Raw genomic sequence first — 20,270 nt, 5'->3', positions numbered from 1 at the left:
GGCGGAGCTATATGAAGCATATAAAATGGCAAAATGGGCCCTTCAGGCAGCTATTAAATCAGCCAAAATCAAGGCCCGTGAGGAGATGCTGGAGACTCTGGACACTGATCCATGGGGGCGCCCTTACCTCATGGTAAGAGGCAAACTTCGCCCTTCGGCGCCTCCGCTGACCCAGAGTCTTGATCCGCAGCTCCTGGAGGACGTGGTCTGCTCCCTGTTTCCATCTAGAGAGGAACACAACCCGCCACCGATGGCTCCGCCTTTTGCATTGCCTGACGCGGGCAACGACGATGACGTGCACGAAGTGACCCCGGAAGAATTGAGAGCAGTGTTGCGGAGACTTCAGGCCAAAAACACCGCCCCAGGACTCGATGGCATACCTGGCCGTGCCCTGGTCCTGGCCTCAAAGGCTCTTGAGCCTCGATTGTTAAGTCTCTTTAGCGCGTGCTTGGAGCGGGGCCAGTTTCCACTTAGTTGGAAGGTCGGAAAGCTGGTCTTGCTGAAGAAAAAGGGGCGCCCGGCAGATACTCCGTCTGCATATCGGCCCATTGTGCTGTTGAACGAGATGGCAAAACTCTTCGAGAGAATTGTAGCGGATCGCCTCGTCCAGCACTTGGCGAGTGTGGGGCCGGACCTGGCGGACAATCAGTTTGGTTTTCGCCGGGGGCGCTCCACAGTGGACGCAATCATGCGCGTGAAAACCTTGGCGGAGGAAGCAGTTTTCCGGGGCGAGGTGGTGTTGGCGGTTTCTCTCGACATCGCGAACGCCTTCAACACCTTACCCTGGAGCTGTATCAGGGAGGCGCTTGTTTACCATCGCGTACCAAACAACCTCCGTCTTGTGGTTGGGGCTTATCTGGCGGATAGGGCGGTCATGTACCCGGGTCGGAATGGCTGGGGTCGGCGAGAGTGCTTGTGCGGTGTTCCGCAGGGGTCTGTCTTGGGACCACTCCTGTGGAACGTTGGTTACGACTGGGTGCTGCGCGGGGCACTCCTGCCCGGCGTCGGTGTCACTTGCTACGCTGACGACACGCTGGTTACGGCGTGTGGCGAGACACACCGGCAGGCGACATTGTTGGCAACCGCTGGGGTTGCACAGGTCGTAGGGAGGATCCGGCGCCTGGGTCTCGAGGTGGCGCTTAACAAGTCGGAGGCGATGTTCTTTCATGGCCCTCGACGCGCGCCACCTTCGGGATCCCACATCATCGTGGGTGGCGTTCGCATCGACGTCGAGTCAACAATGAAGTATCTGGGACTCATCCTCGACGGCCGGTGGAATTTTGGGCCACATTTCAGGCACCTTCTACCCAAATTGATGGGAGCTGCGGGAGCGCTTGCTCGGTTGCTGCCCAATCTCGGTGGTCCAGACGCCTCCTGTCGGAAGCTCTACACTGGGATCGTGCGTTCAATGGCCCTTTATGGGGCTCCTGTGTGGGCGGAAGCTCTGACGGACCGCAACGTCGCAATATTGCGGAGACCGCAAAGATCGATGGCCGTCAGGGTAATAAGGGGGTACCGCACGATCTCCTTCGAGGCGGCGAGCCTCCTTGCCGGATGTCCACCCTGGGATCTTGAGGCAAAATCTCTCGCCTCCTTGTACCAGTGGAATAAGGAGGTACGCGGGCGGGGTGAGTTACCGATGCCCCAAGAATATGCGCGGCATCGCTCCCAGCTCCGAGGGGTCTTATTAGTGGAATGGAGGGAGCGGTTGGATAATCCCAGCGCAGGGCATGCCACGATAGCGGCGGTAAGGCCTGTCATGGAGGATTGGCTGGGGCGCCAACATGGCGTCCTAACCTTCCGGCTGACGCAGATACTTACCGGACATGGTTGTTTCGGTAGGTATCTGCATCGCATAGGTCGGGAGCAATCGCCCGATTGCCACCACTGTGAGGACAGCCTTGAGGACACGGCGCAGCACACCCTGGAGGAGTGCCAAGCTTGGGCAGAACAGCGCCGTACACTCGATGCGGCAGTTGGTGTTGGTGGTCTCTCGCTCCCAAACATCGTGCAAGCGATGGTTCGGAGTGAAACAGCGTGGAGTGCCGCTGCCTCCTTTTGCGAGGAGGTGATGTCTGCAAAAGAGGCGGCGGAACGTGAGAGGGAAATTTTGATGGTGGATCCCACTCGCAGGAGACGCAGCGGGCGCCGAAGGGCGAATGATGACCTCCGGCCTCCATGAGTTGCCGACCTGCGGTTGACGGGCGTAAGGGGCGTTCGTCAGCCGATACATAACCAGGTCAGGAGGTAGCGCGCCGTGTTCCGGGTGCGCTTCTGAGACGGAGCTGGTAGCAGCCAGCCTAGCGAAGGGACCCGTCCGCTTGGCGGCGGGTCAAGTCCTGGCGGGAGTGCGGTGAATACTACATTAGTGATACCCGCGCAACCGCCAGTCCGTTGAGGAACAAACACAGGTTTTAGTGGGTGCAAGCCCCACATAACCCCTCCGTTTCCCCTGACGGAAGGGTATGCGTTAGGCATTTCCTGTGTATAAAAAAAAAAAAAAAAAAAAAAAAAAAAAAAGGCGCGGGAGATTGATCACTACAAAATAAATAAAATAATTTTCGCAAAAATGTTTCATTAACTGTCAATACGAAAGGTTGGTTCATTTTAAACATATATTCAATTATGTGGAAGTCTTTCCTATGATGGTTAAATTCGAGCTCAAAAACTCGCATTTTTTTGGTTAAAATGTAAGCGCGCCCTTAAATAGATCTAGATTCTCGTATACGACTGCCACACTTAATTTCAAAGATGATACACAATGTTGATGATTATTTAAAAAAATGATTATCTATGTTTTCAAAATCACCAGTGTGATAAACCCGAATTAAAAGCAGTAAAAGACGGAACCGATATCATTAGAAATCCTTGAGTGTAGTCTCAATCCGAGTAACGGACGTAAAACTTAATGGTCCATGCCGTTACGAGCGACACACTGCACCACCCGATTAAGAGTTATTGTGAGCTATCGAAGTATAATATGACAATTTCATCTTCTTTTTCTTCGGGTGTCCATTCATACGCCTATATGCCAACATCTCGAAAGAATCTGTATACTTCCTTGAGGTCTTTTTTAATATTCACGCCTGATATTCATATGGACAACTTTAATTAAGTCAATTTTCTTTACGACATCGTACAGTATTTTAAAACTTTCGATCTCTTGGCGATATGTGATTTGGCTGCCACCTCACCACTAATTAAACGCTCTAACTTGTCGCTAAGATAAGTGTTCTTAGCGCGACCTTCCGCGCTCACCATGCAATCTCAGTTTGGTTCTTATTTGAATTGTAATTGACACACTAAATGAAATTTTATAGACACGGTGTCTGTGGTTTGCCAGATTTCCTTAAAAATGTGTAGTTTCAAAGTTACACGGGCTCAAAAATTGCTGAGTCTGATATATTTTTACGGAAATCTGGCAAACCTTACACTGATATCAGTTTTCAGAAGGTGTCTAAGTACAATATATCATAGTTTGATTGGTTAGTATTCAAATGATAACCCAACCACGTCACTACTACTGAAAATCACAAAGATATAACAGGAGATAAAAAGAACAAAGGAAGTAAGTGTGCCACAGTAGAGCAAAGTGCATCACCAGACTAATCTGCTATCATTATTAGGATCTTCTTGGCTATTACAGTTAGAGCAGCGGACGTAAAACTTTACGATCGTAATGGCGGCAAACTACCGTCGATGATAATAATAGGATTGAAAAAAACATGGATTTCATTTAGGTACTACATTCACTTATAGTCCCATCTATACACGATGTAAAAGTACACAATACAGTGTTTTGTAAACAAGATTATTTCCTTGGAAAGATTGAATAGAGAACCTTTATTTAATTGATATTAAGGTTCCGTATTTTATGGGAAAACCCTTATAGGATCACTTTGTTATTGATCTGTCTGTCCTTCGTATCTGTCAGGGTTCGTCAAGGGATTCGTCAAAACAGACAGATATTTCCCTAGAATCATTGGCAGGTAGTAAGAATGCCTAGAATAATAATTAATGTAGGAAAAATTCTAAAAAAATGAATTTGTGGTTACATCAAAAATACGATTAAAAAGTGTTATTTTTGTGCGATGGAACCCTTCGTGTGCGAGTCTTACTCACACTTGATTGGTTTTTCTTCTGAGTACCTAGTGCTAATGATAATATTATAATAGCCCTGACCACTGGCGGCTTGGGTCCAACCCACCCCGCTGCTAGTGGGACCCATTTTACCATATATTTAACCAATGTTTTTCATCCGTTACTTTAGTTTTCAGTTGTTTCTATTATTTTATTTCTCTTGTTATTTTTCTGTTGTTTCTGTTATTTAATTTTTTGTTATTTCTGTTATTTTTTTAAAATTTGTTGATAATGAGATAATAAATAAAAGATTAAAAAATATATATTTATAAATTATCCCATAAATGAATTCAGTATCCCTGCCTTATTCACAAATGTTACCATACTTGACCTAGTAGCTTAACTAATGTTGGTCATTAATGTAATTCAGTATATTAAAAAATATTAGTTAATAAAAGTTTTTCACTTTTAGCTCATTGTGAGTCAGTAGAAACGGCATTCCGAACCAGTGGTAGATTATTTTGACGATTCAAAAGCACTTGTAAAAGTTTAATTGAATAAAAATATTTTGTATTTGAATTTGAATTTGAGTGAAGCTGGTTTTCAAAAATCTCGAGATAATAACATTATTAAATCTATTTGAAAATATATTATGAACTTATAACAGCAAAAACTACTCCTACTAAACTTTCTCGCGGGAAATTTTCGCTAAGTGAAGTTAAGTGAATGGTAAGTAAAGTTTCCGTAGTAAAGTTGCTTGACTAAAGACTTCGGTAATAATATATTAATTAATTAATTAGGGAGCGGGCTGAAGCCAAGGTCGTATAAGACTTAAAACTAAAACACTTAAGTCACACGTGCGTTTTCAACAACGAATAGTTCAGTAATATCTGTGTCTGTGGTGTTTTAGATTTTTTTTTAAATATGTAGTTTTAAAAATTACAGGGGCTCAAAGATTTGTATGAAAATTTTTAAGACCGCGTAACTTTGAAACCGAATATTTTAACAGAAATCTGGAAAACCACAGACATAGAATATATTCGTTTCTAGAATATGTCTGCAAAATTTCATGGACTTTGGTTGCTTAATATTCAAATGAAATTGGTACTACGATTGTATGAAACGAGTGACGGAGACAGCCCTCTTAACTGATATGAATTCCAAAAAGTAGGTAGGATTCCGTATCTCAAGAGCCGTCAACCGAATCAACACCTATGAAGTAAGTACTTCCCGTTGACTTGACTTAGAATCATGTTTGGCAGGTAGCAATGTGTTATAGCACAAGTAAAGAAAAAACCAAAACACCGTGAATTTATGGTAACATCACAAAGAATATTTAAAAAGTACTTGTATTATTTTTTATACAATGGTACGGAACCCTTTGTGTGCGAGTCCAACTCGCATTTGACCGAATTTTCGTATCATCTGTCTTACATTTATCATAATCACTAATCAAGTTATCACTAATCACGAATTTCACACACCATCATTGCACCATGTAATATGAACGTAAAATAGTATCTGTTAATGTTATTAGTACCATCAGTTTAAGAGCTACAATATATTTCTCAAAAAGACAGTTTAACAGATAGTTCGAAAGTAATTGGAACCTTCAACCGAAGAGTGAACAGGTGACTTCTAGGCAGGCGCGCCCCAGCTTTAGCTGTATTATCACCATACCAGGATAAAAATAAGTCTATAATCATATTCAGGATGCAAGCTCTTTCTATATCAAGAAGATGATGCCCACAACTTTTAAAAACCCGTGAGGGGTTTTTTAATTTTTATGGACCAAAAGTAGCCTATGTCTTTCTCCGGGACGCAAGCTATCTCTGTACCAAATTTCGTCAAAATCTGCGCAATGCGACGGCCCATCAGTTGCACAGATTCTGAATTAATGCAAAACTACTACTAACTACATTTAAAACTACTAGATTGACAGACATATTTTGGTATAGGTATATAAATATCAGTATGGATTTGGGGAAGTCTCCGCCAACGTATTTAAAAAAAACCCTCTTTTTGTGCCGGCGTTAAAATAAAAGGCTTTCGTTGAAACATACTAAATTCATCGGCAGTTGTTGAAATCAATTTATATCAATCGGTACTGAAATAAAATGAAGGGGAAATCCGCAACGCAATTTAGCAAGAAGACTAAACCTTTTTGAATTGTGTAACATAGGCATAAAATTAATTTGGACCGATAAACCGATTCGTTTTAACAGAGCTTTGATGAAATAAAGTGAGTCATTTGTTCTTAAATTAGTCATTTAAATGCCTAGAAATGGTCGCTATTATTAAAATAGGAATAGCGAACAAGCAGGCAAACGGGTCACCTGATGTTTATTTAAAGTGATTACCGGCGTCCATGAAAATTTGCAGCACCAGAGGAACCGTCAATGCTTTGCCGCCATTTTAGAAATTTATTGATCCGACCCTTGAATAATACCATGTTGAAATCCAATAGGCACACCCCCGAAGAAAGTTAGATCCACAATTTGCATATGCGTGAAAAACAGATTTGGCACAACGGGAGCTCGTAGTAGGTAGGTATACCAAGCACCTAGCTGGTGAGGGTGAAACTGCTTTTCTTTAGGTATAAAAATTTAAGTAGGTATTACTTAAGGAGTATGAGGATCAAATAGGTAGTAATTAAGATGCTGGCTCATCATCAACCGTTACGGTCGAATATTAAGGACGGGTCTCTTTTGAGAATGAGAAGGTATTGGCCTTAATCCATCTTCCATCAAATGTGGATTGGTAGGCTATAATTGGTAGACTTCACACGCCTTTGAGATCATTATGTTGTATGTCAGGCATGCAGTTTTCTTCACGATGAGATTATTGGCAAGTGATATTCAATTGCTTGCTTATAGATAACATGCTAGCTATAATTTAAAGTAAAATTAGAATTGAAAATAATTACATATTCAAATTAATTTTGAGAGTAGAGAGTTACAAGTCTCAATCTGATTTTAATAATTAACTTTTCCGAAAATGTTTAAACCTAATTAACTGCACATCGGTGTACACAACAAGACAAACATAAACTCTGCCCTACCGTCTATCCGGGATCCAGGAGCAGAGCAAAAGTTTTCATTCAAATGTAGTAGTGTTTTAGGGATCATTGAAATACAAATTTCAATACGATTTTTAATTTGTAGGTATTTGCTGACTAAAGTAGGTAATAATAGATATCTTCTAAGTGTCCAGCTAAGGTTTTTTTATTCAGGTAAAAGTTAGCCGTTGATTGCAATCTCACCTGGTAGTAAGTGATAATGCAGTCTAAGATGGAAGCAGGTTAAGCTGGAGGTAGGGCAGTTTTTATTAAACCCATACCCCTTTGGTTTCTACACGGTACCGGAAGACTAAATCGATTGGCGGCACGATTCTGCCGGTAAGGTTGTAGCTAGCCACAGCCAAAGCCACCAGACCAGACCAGAAATTTAGAAATTATAAAACTCGAAGCCCCTGCCGGAAATCGAACCCGGTACCTCCCACTAATAAGATCACAGCGCTTACCGGGTGGTGCGTCATATAAAAGGTCACACACATGTATGAATCTTTTGCGTCGCCCAGCTGGTATATTTTAAGTATGCTTTTGATAGAATTTGTCCAATACCTACGGAGAGAACAGTAATATCAGGTTCAGCGGACAGGCACCGTTAGGTACCGCTCTTACCAGCATAGCCAGAGCCATTTGATTCCATTGCCAGATAACCAGCCGATAAAACATTGTGTATTCATTCGTATCGAAAGTATGCAATGCGACTCAACGATATGCGAACTGATATCGTCCATTCAATTTATTCACAGAAATCAAGTAGTATGGTTCGGACATTTTTCTATTATGAGTACGTATTATAGTACGAGTACGATGTATTGCCAGGAATGGCTGTCTTCTAAATGTACATAAAAGCTCATGCCACTCAGAAGCGAAAGCTATACTAGGATTTCCTTTACATAATCAAATCAGAAACGAGGAGATCCACTGAAGAACTAAAGCTAATTTTTTCCGAAACATTCCAGTCACTACTATCAGTTCCCTTAACTCATCCCCAACAGAAGCCTATAATCTTCTCAGGAGCAAGGTTTCTAAGTGCAGTGTACGTATTTAAGTTTGAACACATTACCCCACATGACATTATTGTTAAGATACTCAAATCTTTACAGTACAAAAAAACAGGAGACTTCTGGGGATATCAGTTAAAGTAATCAGCAATGTTATTGATATTGTTGCTCCATATCTTGCTCTAATTTTCAATAAGTCCATAGATTCAGAATCCTTTCTAGATCTTATGAAATACAGTAAATTAATTATTTATTTAAATTGGGCAGTAAAAGTGCCCCAAATAATTACAGGCCAATTTCAATTTTGCCGACTTTTAGCAAGATATTTGAAAAAAATTATGCTCAACCAACTACTCCGGCACTTAAACGTGAAAAAAATACTTCACTCGGAGCAGTATATGGTTTTACTAAAGGTCGATCAACTATCGATGCTGGTACAATGCTTTTAAAGCATATTATTTCGATGCGTGGGAGAACTCACAGAATGCCATTGAGATTTTCTGCGATTGGTCTAAAGCATTCGATTGCGTTGAGCACGAGACTCTCTTAGCTAATTTGAGCCACTATGGAATCAAAGACACTGTGCTTAGTCTCATTGCGTCTTATCTCAGTGATCGTATACAAACTGTATGTGTAAATGATGTGAAGTCATCCGGATCAGCCTCATTAATGGGTGTTCCTCAAGGCTCTATCTTAGGTCCTTTCATGTTCTTGATATATATAAACGATTTAAAATATTTCTTCCAAAATACTTACAATATTGTACTATTAGCTGATGATACGTCTTTGATTTTTAAAATAAATAGAAATCAGAATAATTTTGACGATGTAAATAGATCCATATCGCAAGTCACTCACTGGTTTACTGTTAACGATTTGCTTTTAAATGCAAAGAATGTCGAAATCACGCTGCCCAATTACCAAGAAGAAAAATGACATTAATTTAATGATAAATAATGATATTATGTGAAAGTAGAGGAGACCACCGTGTTCGTGCATTAGATGCAAAGTTTCAATGAAACGCCCACATACCAACACTTGCTAGTAAACTCAGCTCTATTGCTTACGCTGTTACAAAAATATGTTAGATAACTGACGTATAAACTGCAAGAATTGTATTTGCCTATATTTACAGTATTATATCTTACAGAATCTTGCTATGGGATAAAGCGGCAGATATTGGAAAAAAATTCGTATCGTACAAAAAAGGGCAATACGTTCAATTCACTATTTTTAACCGCGCGATTCCCTAGCAGAGAAATTTAAGAAAATAGGTATTTTTACAGTAGCTTCTCAATATATTTACACTAATATAATTTTTGTACGACAAAACATTATCAGTTACAAAAAAATTGGTGATTTCCGCGACAGGCAAACTAGAAACCGTAATAAGCTCGCAAATACTACGCTCCGCCACAGGAAAGTGGGAAAATCATTTCTGGGAATGAGTGTAATATTTTATAATAAAATTGCACAGTTCCATAGACTTGTTTTTATAAAAGTATAAAAAATCTATTAAAAGTATGCTCCTGGCAAAAGCATATTATACAATCGAAGATTATGTAAATGATAAAAAAGCATGGATTTGAATGGATCCAGGTGGCGTAAGACCGTGGTGTGTAGAACATGGAATTCCCTACAAGGGTGATATACAGCAGTAGACGTATTTCGGTTGACGGCTACGATGATAATTCTGCTAATAATGGAATGATGGAGCAGACGACTATTAACATGTTTAAATGTAAACAAGAGTAGTTCCGTCAGTCAAAGCAGTGACTGTGGAAAACTTGTGGAAAACCTGTGACCCCACAAGGTAGAACTTTGGCCAACCTAAACTTTGTACAAGTCTATCAAAAAGTTCAGTTGGCACATTAATTAGCAAGCAATCGGCCGTCAATGATCCCGGTCTAATGATGGAAACTTTTGTGTTTTTAGGTGGCATCCATTGATAGTTAAACCCAAGATATACAAGGTTTTAGATAATGCCCGTAACGTCCTGGCAAGCTGAGAATACACCAATGTGTAGAGTGTAGACGTACAATAATAATGAACCTGGCTTCAAATAAAGTTCTGTGACCTCAAAGGACGTCCAAATATTGGTCAAGTAGCAAAAATAACAAAAAAATCTACCCACTAACTATTTGATACTACTAACCTCATTATTGTAATGTTATATGGTTTATTAAACAAGCTGTAAAGAAATGTTTCTTTGTATTTAATTCCTGGAACAACACTTGGTGTTGTATAGATCCAGAACTACGAGTAATGTTAACCAAATAGTGTAATTCAACAACATTCACCTGCTTTTATCATGCTTTGTCCTAGCTCGCGTCTTGCTTGCTGTGATTGGTCGAATTCTTTTTTAATCTGTTTAATCATGTTTTTTTTAAATATCCATTACGGAAGACTTAATTTTTTGGTTTTAGTATATCAATGGCAGCCAATGTAAATTTTAGGGGTTGAATTCGTATTCTGTAGGCACAAAACGCCATCAATATTCATTATTATTGGTTATAAGTTTAAAATTAATACAACTTGTTCAATAGCCCTCGAGAAGTCCTCCACTTGGGAAACAACCATCTGAGCTGATACCCAATAACTTAATATAAATACCTATTCAAGGGTTGAAGACGAGTATTTTGTTCAATTAATTTCCTTTGGAAAGTTTTGGTTGGTCCGCTTGTTTTTGTATAAATTTTTACCCTGTACTTTCAGACTCCCGTGCCGTTCGTCGTTTTATTGTCCTCAACATAGCATAGCAAAAGCAAGTAGAGTCGCTTGCTGCTCTCCCTCTTACAACGCAGTTGAGTATAGTGCAGGTTGAAAGACAACGGTAATACCGATACGAATTAACGTTAAGTATATTTTTATCGTTATTTAACGGTAAATGCGTGTCGAGCGAAGATGCTACTTTGTATTTGGCATCGTTGGATAGACATAGAGAGGTAGATAGGCAGGGCAAGGCATTGCCAAGGTCTGCACCCGCACGTAGTTGAAATTTCCCGGATAAGTACAAAACTATTTGCCTCCTCATTTCTTATTCGATCTGCTAGGATATGCAACGCCCTTCCAACATCGGTTTTTTCTCCAATTTTAATATGAGCCTTCAAAACAAGAGTTAATAGGCGTCTTCAAGCAAGCTCCATCTTAGGCTACATCATCACTTGCCAGCAGGTGTGATTGCAGCCAATCGCTAGCATATAAAAAAATGAAAATTGCATATAATTACCGTAAAGCAGGTATAATTATTGATTGTAAAATTAACAATCATATATATCGGTAACGATATCTAAGATTTTATGAAGATAATGTTAATGGATGTATATTGTATGCGAATCCTTTTTAACCCCCGACCCAAAAAGAGGGGTGTTATAAGTTTGACGTGTGTATCTGTGTATCGGTGTATCTGTGTATCTGTCTGTGGCATCGTAGCTCCTAAACTAATGAACCGATTTTAATTTAGTTTTTTTTGTGTGAAAGGTGGCTTGATCGAGAGTGTTCTTAGCTATAATCCAAGAAAATCGATTCAGCAGTTTGAAAGTTATCAGCTCTTTTCTAGTTACAGTAACCTTCCCTTGTCGGGGGTGTTATAAATTTTTAATTTACACTTGTTCCATCGTTACTTTTAAACGTTAACATAACGGTTCTTTAGTAACGCTACGAAAAAAATAACAGTAATTCAGTCCCTGGATATTCTCATAATTTCCTCGTATATCATCATAATACAACACATTTACACATTACAGAAATCGCTTTCCCAGCTAAAAGGCAAAGTATTCCATTCTTTCGCCTTTGTAGATTTCTATTATAGGACGTTCACGTATGATAATAAGGCGAACATTTTCCCTGCGCGATCCGTTGGAATTCGATTTATTCAATATATTAGGAGCTGAGTCGCCTTCAGACAAAAATGTACGCTACTACACTGTCCATACTATACTAATAGCACAAATAATAGTATTTTATTTATTTGGAAAACTTTATTGCAGATATATATACAGAAAACATTAGGAGAAACTATACTAGATGGCACAAAGGTGGCTCTATTGCTATAGCATATTATATGGTATGTGTGTTATGTGACTGTTTTTTAAAAATCGCTTTTGACTTTTTTTTAATTGGAAGATAGCGTGCAAACGAGCACGTAGGCACGATGTTAAGTGATTACCGCCGCCCAGGAATATTTGCAGTACCAGAGGAACCGCAAATGCGTTGTCGGCGTTTCAGGAATTTAAATGAAATTGAAATTGAAAATTGAAATTGAAATTTTTTCAATTTTTTGGTATAAAATGTAGCCTATGTCACCCGGACCTTTACGACGAATCGATTGACACCTCATTCATCAAAATTGGCCCAGTAGTTTAGGCGCTACGTTGGAATACACAGAATCTGGATACAAACATACACACACATACATACATACATACCTGCATAGACTGCTAAAATCATAACCCTTCCTTTTCGCTTTGCCGCATTCGGGTAAAAATCATGTATCTAAATACACATTTAAAATTGTAAATAAAATAATATTGTATATGTATTTATATTTTCAGTAATAAATGCTTTATTATTATATCTATTTTATTATGTAAATCCACGCGGACAAAATCGCAGGCATCAGCTAGTGAAAGGGCATCCTGTTAACATTTGGATAGGTTAATAATGTCGAAATTAAAACAAAAGCCCCTAATTAAACACCTGGAACCATTACAAAAGGAATTAAAGTGCATTAGAGTTGGCGGTAATTGGATTTACATTGAAAATATTATATTAACATTCCAGCGGCCGGGCAAAAGGGGTTTTTCATTTAAGGCGCAAGCCACACAGACGGAGCAGAGTGGCAGCGAGCATCGGCTTCTATTTTTGGGTTCTGTACCTCAAAAGGAAAAAAAGAACCCTTACAGGATCACTTTGTTGTCTATCTGTCGAGAAATCAAATCTATATGGTATAATGCGTAATAAATGAGTTCTCACGCGCCATTTTTACTTTATATGTTTAAGATCATGTCAAAAAACGATTTTAGTCATTATTTTTCCTCCAGGGATACGTACTTTACGAGTATATCGCAGAAGCACGGATGACCTCGAGAGTCAGTGATTTTTGCATGCATTAGCCACCACTCGACGCATCACGCTTCAATTCGCTGCTATTTGCCGCGTTGCATCTCTACTCTGCTCGCTGCCACTCGTGGCGCCTCGACTCTACACACCGGGTCGGTGTGCATTGAGCTTAAGATACCTCTTTATTGGATTATGAAATGTTTGGTAATATTTTATGAAGACCCCGCTGGCTACAGAATTTGAACTTTGCAGTGTCTATTGATTTTATATTTATTAAGGTTTCTCTGACAACGTTGGGATGGCAGCGGCACAAACAATGGGTAAATTGAATTAAATGAAAATCCTAATATCCCAATGTTAATAATATTATAAATGTGAAAGTTTGGAGGTCTAGATATTTGTTACTCCTTCAGCTACAATGACTGAACCAATTTGGCTGAAATTTAAAATGATTGATGAAATTGTCAGTCAGATGTTTTATGGTACTTCCTACTATAATACGAGAAAGATTGCATGTATGGATGAATGTTTGTTAATCTTTTACGCAAATACTACTCAAGGGATATGGCTGGGAATAGAGATAGATTGTACCCTGGATTAAGACATAGGTTACTTTTCATCCCGGAAAATCGTTGAGTTCCCATGGGATTTTTAAAACCTGTATCCACGTAAATTAAGGCGTGGGCATCAGCTAGTTTGCAATATATTGTGAACTTTTTAAGTAAAGGATTTTGTCTTTTTGTAGTTTGTTTATAGTATCTTATTACTTATCAGTAACTATCAGTACTATCACCTGTCTTCGATTTTGCTAGCGTTCTGGTTATACCCTGTTATAAAGAAAAACTAATACAGTTTACTTAACAATCAAAATTAAGTATAGAAGTGATTAGAAGGCAAAATCATCTTAGTTACTAATAAATACAATGGTTACTTTTAACGAAAATGGTGGCGTAAATTGTGCCCAATTGGGACAAAAGAAAGCTGTAACTCAATTCAATATACTCGTAGGTAAAAGACTTTTCCATCGTGTTTCCATCAAACAATTGTATTGTACGCATTGGTGGACAAATGTGTCCTTATTCGATTTTCAGGTTAATTTTACGCTTGCTAGGTTTTCAGCGAAAAGTTTTCACATTTTGTCCACTGTTGAACATCATTGTGTCTAAATTATTTCTTTCAAGAATCCACACTATACGATACTAATCTATACCAATACTATAAATGCAAAAGTGTATTAGTTTGTTTGTTTGACATCTTTTTCGACATTGTTCACGATAAATCAAAAACTATAATACGTAAAATAAATAAAAATCTATTTTATAACGTGCAAGTAAAGCATTTTTATATGATACCTCATTGGGTATAGTTATCTTACTCTGAAATTTTTAACCCCCAATCCCGTCTTTTTTAATTAAACTAAAAATATTTTCGACTTTTTTTATTCCCATGATGTTGGGCTTAAATAATCGACTGTGACAGATGGACAGACGGACGGACGGAATTTTATAAAATAGCGAGCAAACGAGCAGGCGAATCACCTGATATTAAGTGGTTACCGCCACCCACAAAAATTTTCATTTGTAATCTAGAATTATTTAGTAGTGTGTAAAACAGTCACAATCATCAATTTTTAGTTTTTTATTAACCCCCGACCCAAAAAGAGGGGTGTTATAAGTTTGACGTGTGTATCTGTGTATCTGTCTGTGGCATCGTAGCTCCTAAACTAATGAACCGATTTTAATTTAGTTTTTTTTTTTTTGTTTGAAAGGCGGCTTGATCGAGAGTGTTCTTAGCTATACCTAATCCAAGAAAATCGGTTCAGCTGTTTGAAAGTTATCAGCTCTTTTCTAGTTACTGTAAACTTCACTTGTAGGAGGTGTTATAAATTTTTAATTTACACTTGTATTTATTAAGTTGGTTTATTAAGTTTATTAAGTTTGATTTATTAAGTTTATTAAGTCGATTTCTATTGGACAGGTGTTTTAAAAAATCTTAACACAATATTTAACTCGTGACTTACCAACACCCGAGAATGACTGCATTCTGCAGAACCGAACCGAAGAACTTATCCAGCCACTTTGCTTAGCGTTTGTGGACTATAAGAGGATCACAAAAGTACCTAAGTAGTTCATGTCCAGGTATCACCACATACCATGCACAAAATCACGTTGATCCGTTCGTTGCTCTTTTGCAGCGTCCTTATTAGACAAACCAACAAACACATTTTTGCATTTGTAATATGGGGAGTGATTGAAGGGGTGCGATACTTTTCCGGGAAAGGTAGAGAATCCGAACAAGGGGTTTAAAATTAATGAAATTTCATCCCTCATGAGGAGCATCAAGTATCTACGCACCGAGCGACGTCGAAATGTGAATTTATTGAAAATAACCCCCGCATTGATATTTACGCATTGTTGTAAATTGTACCAAACGAGAGGGAAAGAGTGTGGGAGGAACATTGACTCTTTTCTTTTGGAATAAATAAAGGAAGCTTAAACAGTCTTGTTATTCTCAAACACGCTGTACTCATCGCTGTTTTTGCAGATGCAACATAATAAGTATTTGATTGGATAGACGGGCTTTGTGGAAACGCTCTGGCATCGGTTAGGTCCCATAATCACCGCTTGCATCAGTCTACTTGTCATTTGTTATTTAAAGTAGATTCAATTAAATAATCAATTTTTTGTAGTTTTGTCATCATGGAGTCCCGAGTTCGAATTAATTATCACAACCTTGATAGGAACATGACGCTACCATCAAAGAGAATAAATGAGTACCATCTTATGAATTGGTGACCATACAATCACCAAAAGTATTGTTAATCTTTGATAAGTACACGATTAAAGACAGCCATCTTAGCAAGAAAGTTGTTATTATCAACACAAACACACACATACACACACAAACACACATGTAGACACACACACATTATACTAAAGCAAAAAATGTAATATCATGTACTGTTGTATGGTCAGCCTCAGAATTCGCGAATCAGATTCAGAGTAGCAATCCGCGAAACAACCGTGCCACGCGAATATGATCTTTAAAGTGCTAAACGACTTACGGCCTTGTACATCATTAGTTGTTTATTGTTTCATAATACTTATTTAATTTTAGCTACTTTCCTTATATTTGAACTTTGTGTTTTTTTAAATTGCAAAACTCTAGAGCCTGACCCCTATATCACATGCTATACTAGTACGGGGATCCAGGGTTACTTTCATAAAAAACTGTATCATTTTATTATATATGAAATGTAGCTTTTTATTATTATTACTTCACTTCGTCGCTGCTGCATCAGTAAGCTTTGCTGCTTATAGAATACACTGCACTCACGTCTTATTATGGCCGTGCGCCGTCGTGTTTAGCGGAAAATTGACACGATTTACTGTCCTCTATACTTGTGCTATGTACTCGTTTGATGTTTCATTTTTATCACAAAAAAATGATTACATGAAGGAGGTTGGCCTAGTTGTGACAAAACCGGAGCAGGGGTCTGTAGTCACGGGCATCAGCTAACTTATACTATGTTCGACGAACGCCTGCGCTGGAGAAACGCTAGTGTGTAGAGGCTCAAGTCATTTCACACTTTGTACAAAGACACCGCAGGCCGTCGCGCGTCAACGCAATCAAAAAGCTCTTATTTCCTCATCGCGAGGTGTAATTACAGGAATATAATAAGTTTCGTGTTTCATATTAAAACTTTACGACCTATGAGCGAAGTGCTTACGACAATTTAATCTTATTTTGGCTTTGCTTGACTTCCTTGCGAAGCGCTCTCCGGAAGGGTTGAGTCTTGAGAATGACATCGAAGATAACGTCTTCCTAAGGACGTCTCATGTGAGACTCGGACCTCAGCTTAGGATGACCTTAGGACGTATGGTGTGTGGGACTGAGTTGATTTGCCCGCTCGCCCTCGAAACGTGGTAAGGGCCCAAGGCCAGGTGACGTAGCAAATCGGAGACCTCGTCGTCGCCGGCGGTCTTAAGGTTGTAGGTGTGTTACCTAACCCTACCTGCAAGGGAGCATTGTCAGTCAGGGACAAGGAGAGCATGCCTCGGTCATCTCCTATCCAGCTAGAGGGACTGCTGGATAGGGGTCGTAAGATGACGCCTAGGCCACTAGAGGGTTGGGACGTTAGAGAGCCTTTTGAAGTGTTGAGTTATAGAGTTGGGAGGTCGAGATTGCAGTGCAAGTTCGCGTACCGCATGAACCACGTGGCCAGCGTGGCCATGCTCATAAACCTATTCAGATATGGATATGAAGGTTTTGTAGCTTATTCAATTTAGCGTGGGGACGGTGGCCGAATACTACGCATTCGTAAACAGTGTAGGCCGTATTTTTTTTTTTTTATTATATAGACTAGCGCTTGGCTGCAATCAGACCTGCTAGCAAGTGATGATGCAGCCTAAGATGGAGCGCGCTTGCCTAGAAGTTGCCTATTCACTCTTGACTTGAAGGTACCCATATTATAGGTAGAAGGGAAAACTGACGCCGAAAGGGCGTTCCATATCCTAGCGGTTCGAATTAGGAAAGAGGAAGCAAATCGTTTCGCACGTGTTCGAGGAATTTCGACTACGTACGGATGCAGACCAAGACAGCGTGACTTTGTATCTGAGGGACATCTTTCTTCTGCAACAAAGCATTGGATACAATAACTCAGTACGAAGGTTGCTTTTTGGCGAACTTGCCAAATATGAGGGAGGAAGTTCATTTTCTCATCGAAGGTTACATCCAGATATTTGGCTTTGGATTCCCAGGGACAAGCCGGCCGTAGAGTGTGATCTCTCAGCATTTGCGATAGCATCTTTTTCCCGTGCAATATTGCATATGCATTTAATAGTTAAAGCCCTTTTTAAGTTTTACCACGACATAGCTCCTGCACTCGGGGTTGGCTCCTAATAAAGGAACTCCTCATCGGCTAACAGCACAGACACGAAATGTTGTATACGCATTTCATTATAAAAGCCCTCTCTAAGTTTCACATTATCATGACTACTGCCCTCAGTGTAAGCTCTTAACGCAGGAACTCCTCAACAGTTAACAGCATTGACACAAAATGTCGTGTACGCATTTAAATGTAAAAGCTCTACATTAGCTTCACTATCACATAGCTACTGCCCCCAGGGTTGGCTCCTAATCAGAGAACTCCTTAAAAGTTAACAGGACATAAACAGGCGATGGGTTGATTACAATGACTTGACCCGGTAATTCTCCTAATTTTTTTGTGCCAAAGCCGTTGGAGTGCGAACCTTCTTTCCTGAAATCGGTATAAAATGGCTTACAAAAACCTACGTTGTAACGTCTAACGCACCAAATACGTATAATATCCACTCAAGGCCCTTCGGCGAGGGAAAACAGATTTTATTTTTTGCCTCTCTGAAGCTCGCTTTGTCCTCTTTTCGTGTCGCTTATTTTATGTGGGACGTTTAATTCGATAAAATTCGCGTGGATTCGAATTGGTTTAGGAGTAGGTAGATATTAGAAAATGGGTCGATTTATTAATAACTATTCCAAAAATATTAACTTCAACTTGATGCAATAAATTTTCACATGACTTGTCTTCCAACAAAAATAAATTTTGCTGCTTGTAGTAAAGAAATACCTAGAGAGCAGATACGAAATTCCCGTACAGTTTTTTAAGCTTTTACTTTTTAAGTTAAAAAGTTTAAGAAATGTTTGCGTGACTCGTTCCGAGAGTCCTTTAAAAACCTAGAACACGAATCCCGTCTCTATACGCCGTCTAATTCAAAGTTTGAGGACAACTTGTACTTAGTTTGTGAAACTGTAAACCGAGGCTGTGATTCACCTTTGAACTAGGTACCTTTTGAGTAAAGTTTTAGGAATCGATTGAGAAATACTCGTGAGTAGGGATGAGCATTACTGCTACTTTTAAATCATTTTCAATGATTTTTCACGGAGACTGATTTTTCAATTTTCGCATTTAACTGGCTGGGCAGCTCAGGTAGGAGCGGGTGGTACTGCGGGGCGGCCAGCGCAGCGTGTAGAACAAATTCTTAATATTTAAGTACAATAAATTGGAAGGAACTGGACACTCTCACTTTGTTTAGACTACAAAGTTAAAACAAGACAGATTTATATCTCTCACATAAATCTTTCAATCATCATGTTTTAAAAGTAAAAGTACGCTATATAAATCTCAGATAGAGCGGCATAGAGAGTATGGCATTGTACCCGCTGCCCGTCCCACAGGACGCACCCGCTCTCACCTGGACCGCGGCTTACAGTCGTTTACTACATTAATTCAACTAGGCATAATGATCAAGATCAATAGCACTGACAAGAGGTTTTTTAATGGAAAGAGCATTTTAAAATTATTTTTGTATAATCGTACCTAAATGTGAAAGTTCACTTCCGTGAAACGTATCGAATGATTTTTTGCTACATTCATTTGTGGTTTCGAAGCGATGTGAGTGTTCTCGATTGCACGCTCTTTAGTTTAATGAACATGCGCCCGAATTATAATAAACTAGATGATGTCCGTGACTTCGTGCGCGTGAAGTTAGGATTTTCAAAATTCCGTGGGAACTATTTGATTTTTCGGAATAAAAATTAGCCTATGTGGTTATCCGTGGTATAATATATGTAGTATGTACATTTAAAATTTCCGCCAAATCCGTCTTGTAAGTCAGTCAGTTTTTGCGTGAAAGAGTAACAAACATACACATACACATACATACATGCAAACTTTCGCCGTTATAATACTTATAATAATTGTTGTCAAATAGTTCAGAAGATCTAATTTGATTGGTGATTTTACACAGGCTACTTTAAAAAGTATGCAAGTTTTCACATGCTACCAACGGTCTACCTGTGAAGTGGTCTCTCTTATAACTATATCTCCGATATGAGGAATATAGGAGGTTTGCTCGTTTTCTGTACTCGGAACTTTGGATAGATTGTTGGTTGCTGGTAATTAGTTTGTTGTTCAGTTTATATGTAGTAGTTCAGTAATCCTTTTCAATTGCAGTACAACAAACAACTACAGGATCTTTACCAAGTTTTAGTTTGGTTCTGTTTAATTGGAATGCTTCACC

General features: G+C 39.3%; 1 protein-coding gene across 1 annotated transcript in view; it reads left to right on the top strand.

Moving 5' to 3' along the window:
* Positions 1 to 20,270, top strand: part of LOC123880215 (glutamate receptor 1-like) — a 136,175-nt gene that overhangs the window by 69,654 nt on the left and 46,251 nt on the right. The window lies entirely within an intron of this gene.

The sequence above is a fragment of the Maniola jurtina genome, chromosome Z, assembly GCF_905333055.1.
Source record: "Maniola jurtina chromosome Z, ilManJurt1.1, whole genome shotgun sequence".
NCBI classification, from domain to species: Eukaryota; Metazoa; Arthropoda; class Insecta; order Lepidoptera; family Nymphalidae; genus Maniola; species Maniola jurtina.
This window is presented reverse-complemented; position numbering and strand designations above follow the sequence as displayed.